This window comes from Pinus tabuliformis, chromosome 3_2, assembly GCF_031772625.1.
Source record: "Pinus tabuliformis cultivar Carrire ecotype Pingquan chromosome 3_2, CPIR1, whole genome shotgun sequence".
NCBI classification, from domain to species: domain Eukaryota; kingdom Viridiplantae; phylum Streptophyta; class Pinopsida; order Pinales; family Pinaceae; genus Pinus; species Pinus tabuliformis.
In genome coordinates, this window is record NC_142302.1 from 669,628,400 (window position 1) to 669,638,212 (window position 9,813).

Consider the following 9,813-nt stretch of genomic DNA (forward strand, 5'->3'; position numbering starts at 1 on the left):
AAAAGTAAAGACCAATATAAATAGAGGGTAAAGTTAAAATATGGTTGTTAGGGTAGGGGAATGATGAGAAAATTTATATTATTAAATAATTAAATAAATAGGAAAATAAAATATTGTTAAAATTGAATTCCAATTATTTTAAATAGGTTAATTCATTAAATATAGAAAAAGTAAAAAAAATTATCGTGAAAATAGGCGAAATATGACCTGGAAATATTTAACATATCAACCCACACAACCACACCATTTACCTACATTTATCAAAAACTTTTTTTTTTATAATCAATTTTTTTACTAATTAAATAAATAAAAATATAATCTTTTAAAATTAAAATAAACATCCCTCTCTTAAGTAATTTTGTATTCATGTATCCTAATAAAATCAACCAACACAATCACACCATTTACCTACCTTTATCAAAAACCTTTCTTTATAATCAATTTTTTTAATAATTAAATAAATATAAATATAATCTTTTAAAATTAAAATAAACCTCCCTCTCTTTTAATTTTATTTAGATTAACTTTTTACCTTAAGTAATTTTGTATTGATGTATCCTAGTAAAGTGAACTTCGAACAAAGTCCATGTTCAATTTAGGGAAGGAATAGTTACTATGACATGAAATCGTTAAAATGACAAGGAAGACCGTTTCAAACAGTCAATACGGAAATTTGGGGCATGATGTCGATTTGAATGTAAGAAAGCTTCAAATTGTTAACCCCAACATAAATTCGACTGTTTGAACGCAGTTCCTATGGAGATGACAGCACTATTGTAGCCAAGGTAAATATGACCGTTTGAAAATACAACAGATTTCCGTTTTGGTTGTTCTACTTCAATATATAATTGATAACTTAATCGTATGTGTCACTTCCTTCCGCATTTCACCTCCAGCATCGTCTGTTTGGTTTCTTTCTTATCACATCCTTATATATTTCCCTGAAGCTATTCTTCATCGTAACAATTAGGGTTCTTTCCAGTGTATGACCCAGTTTATTTCGTTGGATCTACTCTTCCCCGCAACAGTTAGGGTTCGTTTCGTTGTGAGGTCCAATGTATCACCCGCATAAACTCCCTGTGTTTTGTTTTGGTTGAAAGATCGGAACAGGTTGCAGGTTGTTATTATTATTGTTGTTGAAAATGACAAGGGAAGGTATACATTTTTGTAATGGACAACTTTATTGTGGGTTTTTTAGTTAATTTGAAATAAATATTAAAGCTGTTGATGTACATAATTTACAGAGGAGTGGAAGGCTTTTCTTGCGGAATTCTCGGATGATGAGCATAATTTTATGGATGACCTAAACGTTGACGATGCAGAGTCAAACCAAAACGAAGACGTACACACTCAAAATTCCCTTACATATTCCCTTAGCTTTCCTAAATTGATACATATTCTTGCATTTCACATGTTAATGTCAGACGTTACACGACGTGTTTTTGAAATGGGTGTTCATTTTATTTGAACAGGAGGATATTTTTCCAGTGCCTGCACAAGTCTGTGTTCCTTCTCTAAGGCAATTAGAGAAGCGAGACAGTGAAAAAGAAGCTGAATCGGAGGAGAGACGAGAAAGGTCGCTCTGGTGGATTCCTGATCCGAGCAAGCAGCGCGCCTTGGCTGAAGCATTCAGTGCTTTGTAGATCTGGTAATGCGATCAGCTGCCAGTCAAATCAAGGCAGCATCATAATATCTTTACATTTTGAAACAAAATTGGACCGCCTTAGTTTAATCTACGACAAATATACGAAGAAACAATTACAGTCTCAGGAAAAGGGTCGTCATTCACTTTTATGACATAAATATAAATACATTAGTTCTTGTTCATGTGTCTTGAGGCTGAGATTAAGATTAAAATGTTTTCCTTTCAACTAACTTTTCCGTGTTCTGCCACAACGAGATTTTGGCCTTATGTACCATTTTAATAAAAAAGCAGTTTAGCTCATTCCCATTCTTTATCTAAGAACGGTTATACCACAGTGATATTCTATAGTTGTAATAAATAATTAGTTTTGTTCATTTCCTTTCAAGTTTCTACACCTAATATGAGTTACTATTCCATGTTACCAGAATTCCTCGTAAAAAACGTGAACGCCGTTTTTTACAGTCGTTTTAGTTAACTAGTGCATATATTTTATGGGAAATCTTTTACAGGTAGTAGTTCGCTCATTTGCAGGTGGTTCTCAGTCCTGTATTTTCACTCTTTATTGTAGATTTCATGCATAAATTTATTTAATAAAGTAGAGGCCTACGCCAAGTATACAGAAAGAAAGTCAATCATTTCTGTACTATTGTCTTTTTTAGTTGATTTGTTTTATATTATTAAAATTCATGTTAAAATTCATAGTTTAAAAACTATTTTATATGTAGCTCAAGAAGTTTACATTTAATTGCAAATTTTATTTATGGTTCACAGTTATCTATATATATATTTTTAAAGAAACAATAATTAATTTAAGGTACAAAATGCATAAGAATGTATACACTTAATTGATTAGGGGGCATAATAATGTATATATTTAATAATCAATTTGATAAGCATCAGTTTGATATTCAAATTATTTAGTTTTTTAATAAAATTTGGGTTGGAAATTTAGTTGAAACTGTATTAAAAATTGAAACTATCTTTACATTTTTCATTTTTATTTTTATTTTATCTCTCCTAGCTTTCTTGAGTGGGAAACTTCCAAACCCGGTTTCTAGTACCGTTGTCGTTTCTCATTTCGTTTCCGTTTCTGGTTACATAGGAGTTACCTAATATCAGTTATGGAGATGGGCCTTCAGAAAACTTTTCCGGGGACGTACCAAATCAAATAATCAGGCCTGACTAAATCGTAACAGACAGAAAGCAGACAATTTATGTGGGTGATACACTGAAACGAACCCGTATTGTTCTAGGGTAGAGTAGATACCGGAATATATAAAACTGCGATACCAGAAAATCCAAACAGGCGATGTTGGAGTTGAAATGTGAAATGCAATGACACATGAGTATAGAAGTTTTGTCCTTTGAATAGGAACCGCTTTGAAAAGGTCCAATTGGTTGACTAACTTGAAGTCGGGATATTAGTGTTTTTTTACATTCAAATCGAAATTATGATAGTAACTTGCCTACTCACTTTTTCCTTGGTCTTAGATTTCATATTTACTATTCCTTTACTACTCACTTTTTCCTTGGTCTTAGATTTCATATTTACTATTCCTTTGCTCTAATGAACCTCCTAGGAAAATAGCCTTTAGACCCCATAAATTTAATTTTTTTGTATTAGATACAGGTAAGATTTCATAGTGGTCAAAGAGTTCAGTGAACCAAGGATCATAACTACCTTGAAAGATCAAGGTGGAGAGACATATACCTTGGATGTAATATCACATGCTCTATTGACATGCAACCCTTACAATAACTTTAATGTCTTCATGCAATATTCCAGGCAAGAATAATGGAGCATTTTCTTATATCTATAGCATGGGCATGCAAAGCTACTCCTCTCTATTATGCACATGCAAGAATACCTACATTGTTCCCCAACCTGTATGAGTGTGATAACATTTAGATCCAGTTGTAGAGTTTATAATTCAAATTAACTCTTTACATACAAATCATAACATACAACCATTAAACTTGTTTACAACCCCCTCCCTAACACATAATAGGATATTGCTTTGGGTCTATTGCATCTAATATACTTATGAAGGAAATTATTGATATAGCTCATGCATGGCATAGACAATACTACATCTTTATTCTGCTAACAACATTAATCCATAATTGTTCGCATGCACCAAACTCTTAATATATAAATAATATCACATAAGTTAGAGACACTATTTTACTTAGCACCTTTAATAAGGGCCAAGATTAGATTCAACAACTACTTCATCGCTATCTAGAGTAAAATAAAAGTTACATGCATACAATCATTGACAACACAACTTCTATACTGTCTAGCTCAATGATTTAACCATTATAACAATAAGAAATAAATATAGAGATAAGAAATAAACCATGAGCATATCTGAGCTAAATGATTTAATTTCATAACAAGTAAGGATTAAAATAAAAGCCATACCATGCAAGTGAATCTCATCATAATAGAGGGAAACACAAGTAAATCTATTAATACATAAGCATATGTAATTCACACAACATTCTCATGGCGAAGAAACTTAAGAAAACTTCTCAAAACCAAACTGGAACTAAAATAGGGAGAGAGTAAGAATCATCATACAAAACATTCCACACATCTCACACCAACTAAAACCTCACTAGGAAGCCGAAGATCTTTCCAAGGATCAACTATCCTCAATTGATCAATGCACTAGGTATTTAATAACCTCTTTCATGATTTAGTTACCATTAATAGTGTCCCACTTTTATGGATTTTTCCATTTTCCTAGGTCTTTTTTGGAAAAGATCGTCTTTATCTCCCACAAATCGTTTCTTCACAAAAGCTTTCCTTTATCTTCCACAAATCCTTTAAGTTCGATGGATCTTTATCTCCCATCCATCTGATGGATCTCCAATCCATCCAAGCTTATCTAGAATCACATCTAGAAGCTTTATCATGAAAGATTCATCTCTATCCCATTCCTCACGGGATTTGGCAAGAATGTCCTCTCTCTTGGTGCTCCACCCTTCAAGTGATTTATTTTATTAATTTATTTAATAACACATTTTCTTTTCATCTTACATATCACCTAGCTTTCCTCAAATTAGGTTGAGAATAGTTTAACCCACAAAGGAGGGTGTCACACCTAGCTTTAACTCAGCTTAGGTTTACAATAATTTAGTACACAAGGGAGGGGTGTTACATACTCTCCCCCTTAAATTTTACACTGTCCTCTGTGTATCACTGCATCATGTCCTTGTTCACAGAGGTAGTGGTTTTCTGAATCAACAACTCTCATGGCTTTACCATTTGATGCAATTTTTTTGATGTACATCGGTCACAAGGAGTGCTCCGAGCACCTCTCCTTCCATAGCTACATTGGTCTCAAGAAGTTCTCTCCTTTCATAACTACCTATAACATTTTTTTTCAAAAAATTTATGAGAATTTATAGATGAAAAAGTTCAACTATGATAAATATCATAATCTGTTACTTAAGATTATTAAAGCAACTATATCTTATCATTTATTTTATCTCAAGAATGATGTTCTCTGCTTGCATTCTTTCAAGCCTTGTGTTCTTGTCGAACACCTGTTTCTTGTAGTCTCTTTGTATACAATACATCAGTTAGCATATTTTCCACATTAATATGCCTACAAGGTCATAAGAGATTAGTTCACATAAAAATATATGTTCATCATATATATTCATTGTAATTTTATGTATGCCAAACTGCGATTAACCATAGTTACTTATACCGAACTTACTTTCTTCCTTTTGGGTAACCTTCAGGTCTACACATAAGGTATGTTACACACACCAATGCACATTTCATTTTTCAACCTTGTAGCATATGTAGTTGTACGGTCCCATATGTACTGTTGTACATAGTCCATCTATGGTATAGGCTATAATACCATCCTCATGGTATCATCTGCATGACATAAACTTTATCCACATATTTTTCCACCATCTTAGTATCATACCAGCATTCCTTTATCCTTAACCGTGTTCAATTTTCAAGGAATTTTTATGATCATGGTTCATCTATGTAATTAAGAAAGTTTTATGTCAAGTGTAAATCAATTCTAGATTTCATTTGGTTACAATATGAGTCGCATAGTATTGTATCCATGAATTTTTTTCATCTTAATCATACCTTATGCTTAATGTTCTAAAGCAGATTATTAACTCACATATTTTGAAGTCTAATAATTATCAACTGATAATTCATCCCATATGATTTTCTATTTCCCCTTCTATGCCCCAACAACTTGTTGGTCATGCATAGTTCACTGTAGTCATACATGAAAGGTTTTATTATTTTGTTTTTTTTACTACTTTCAATCCTACACCCCTTTTTGTTGTAAGTGATTATGACCTGAGGGTGTTTACATGTTAGCTCATCATTAACATTACATCACCCTTGACCCAAAGATGAGTTATCTATTTTATGAATTCGTGTTTGAATTATGCAACAATTTTTTATGTTGTCTAGACACATTATGAATGCAATCCGCTAAGAGGATCTCTCAAAATTTCTTGATACAAATTATGTATTTCAATTGATATGATATCAATCTACCATTTAATTGACCTAGTGGTTTATATCATTTGTGCTACTTCATCAATTACTATGGTTTGTACCCAAGGATACTCATAGGTTCCAAACGTTAAATCAAAATTATAGTTCTATACTATCTCATGCATAGTTTTTCATCATAAGTTAGATTTAACTTGAATGATAATAATGAGCCATAACTGTTACAGGTATCTATATAAAGTTAACTCATAAAAACCATTAACCCTCTTATATTTACATTTTCAGTTCAACCTTTCTCAAGTATTTTTATTTGCTTATTGCACTTTCATTTGTATCTTTTGAAATTTTAGCATTTAAAGTGATGATGACAGTCCCCCATTATGATGTTAATTGGCTACATCTTATAGTCCCATTGAACTATTATTTTTTCATTTAAGAACATCAATTATTGTATTTTATCTTATCTTATCTGAACCCCACCATGAAGTTACAAGTTATCATTGTAATTTTTTTCAACAATTTTTTTGTAGTAGTAATTATTAACTATCTTTTCAACATATCAATTCAATATGATAAAAATGGTATCAAATTCAATAAGTTTGAAGACATTTTTCCCTTTATTTGTTTGTGTACTTTTCCAGAATTTCGTATTATGGACAAATATGTGAGAAGCATGTTAAGCCATATTTGGCTAATTTACAGAACTTGATTTGATTCCAACTCAGATGAATGATACGCAGCTACCAAAGCTCAAAACTTCTTTGTTATTTAAAATTTGCAAAGTTTTAAGTAGGAGTTAGCTACACTGCAAATTCACTGACACAAATTATGCCATGTTATTTTGTCCCTCCCAATGTGGGTCGAGGCTCATATTTTCATCTTTACAAATTTCTCTCTGCAATATCCACCATTCCTCAAACCTTTGAACCATAGAATTTTTCTTCCCTTGATATGAAACGCTACAATGTTGCTATAAATGTTAGTGAAAGTTCCACCTTCAAGAGTCAAAGAATTTATCATATGTTGGTCTTAAATTCTATGTTATTTTGAGCTAAGAACTTAAATAGCTTTCATCCACAAACTATACATCACATGTGTTGACAAAACACATACTATCTACACTTCCTCTAGTGTGTAATATTATTACATACGGGGCATTCGCATGTCTAGACCATATTCCAGAATACAATAACTGCTTTGTTATCATTTCACTTCCCAAAGTTGCCTAGATCTTGATTTCAAAGTCCATTTCTTTGGAAAGAAAGAAAAAAAAAAAACTTGAGCACGAATAATTTTCTTTGTTCACTGACTTGGGACACACAATTCAACAAGACATGGGAAATGGAGCTTGCATTAGTTTTTCTCTCAAAAAATGCCGATGAATACCACACAACATTTTTAAACATGAGCATATTTTTTTTGAAAACTTTCACCATCTTAAATAGGTTTTCAGTACGGATTCCTTCACTTTGAAACGTCGAGTGCTTCTGAGCATCCATATTTTGCCATTTTTTTTTTTTTAATAAGTGGTCTTTCCTTGCTCTACAAATTCCCCACATAGAATGACTTTACAGACAATCTCAATACAAAATATGAAGACAATTGAGCATCACTATTTACGTGGAAATTATAATTGTCCAAACATTATTTATAATTGAATTAAACATTACAAATTCTCCTCATAGAAGGAATAAAGAAAACAATTTTTCAAGAAAGGCACATTAAAGACCATTTTGAAGACAACAAAATGCGTATATCCATAACAAGAAGAGGCTTTCAAAAGAAAGTTCATTAATCTATATATCTAAAACCGGTCTTATTCAGATAGAGATGCATATTCATGTGAACAAACTCACAAGTCAACAAGAGATAATGACAATAAACTCATTTTCTCTATGCTTGTACATAAGTCACCCATCCTTTTCCCTTGCAAGGATCACAAAGGATGCCGACACCCTTTACATCTGAGAATGTAAATCATGATTCAAAAACTAGTTAAAAATCAATAAACTTATATGCATTGTAAATACCAATCAAGAAACAAATTCAAGTATATGCTATTTTTTCATCAAAAGCTCGCAGGGAATAGTAAGCAAAAGCATCATATGCGAGCGCATGGCCTAGAGAAAATTCTGGTGAGGAATGGGGTTGGGAATCAATAATATTGTTCAATATTGAATCTACGGATCGATTTATGTGATCATTGTCTTCTTGTTACTTTGACTCATCCGAGAGTGATGGTTGACTCTATGCATAACTATGTGTAGAGTGTCTTTGCTCCACTTTCCCACCACTAGGTAAGTGTTTTTTCTTACATAGACAATCTGAGGGTATAGTTGAGAGCACAATGAGTTGCTGCATTGCGCTCCTTCTCAACAAACTCAAAAACAACTGTGATATTTCCAGCCAACTAGCCAACTCTATCTGATAAATCATTTAATTTCCATGAATTGTGAAACAAAGAGCAAGATAAGTGTGAGGATGAGAACTCCTAGCAATTTAGCGCAAGAGTGCAGGATCTTGAAAACTTATCCAACGATCCCTATGATGTAGAGGAATTGAAGATCCTAGGGTTCTCTATCCATTGCCTTCATTTGCTCAGGCCATGCTGGTTCTGCACATCCTAAGATAGTGTGCATTCTTCTGCGCTTGGGTTTGGGCAACCTAACAGGATCTATTGATCCCATCTCTTAGTTGCCTCCCCTATATAGGAAAATAAATTGACACGGAAGGTTAGGATAACCCTTATTCTTCTGCAACTGTGGTGAAACAAGTCAAAATCAGTATTTAAATTGAAACAATAGTCTTATGAGGGAAACAATGCTTACAACTTTTCGAGATCCTTCATGCAACATTATCGTAAAAAAGAAAAGCATTCCAAACACATCCATATTGACACGTTGACGGTAACTCTTATTCGTAACGCACAGTGGAAACAACTTGCTTCAACTTTTCTTCATTCTTTTGTCAATCCCTTCTTGGAAAATAGCATAGATCCATGATTTAACAACTTGGAAGAAAACAAAAAAAACAGTGATCTTATCCCATATGGGGACACGTTGTTCCTATAACTGTAAGCCAAAATTTCAATTTTTTAGGATTGAAGCGTTTTGCTAACTCGCCTAATTCCTTTCTGGTATAAGTCAGATACGAAGGCTATAACTAAAATGGAAACATCGATCTGGAACTTTTCTGTGTTGTTTCTAAAAGTTATGACTAATCCATAAAGCATCATTTTCCTAGTTCATTTGTTTCCATAACAAACAACCCATAATTTGCCCATACCTTCACTTCAACATGCTAATGACTATTAATCACTGATGGTAGTTATAGTTAATCACTGATATAGTTATGGATCTCGTCCTTATACAACCATTCATCCTGCAATGGTATATATATATTTACTTTAATTAACTCAGTTTTTCTCCAGCACATGGTAATGGCTAATGTCTAGTCAAGCTAACCTGTGTTCGAATCCCTAACTTCCAACAGTTCAAAACAATTTAGAGGAATTGATGATGGTAGGAGGATCTCCATATTTAGAGAACTACTTCCCTTTCTTCAGTAGTTGTATCCTCAGGGCATGGCATGTATCACATGAATCTACATGAAAAGGATATATATAACATTTTTGATAAATTCATAGAGGACCGCCTAGCCA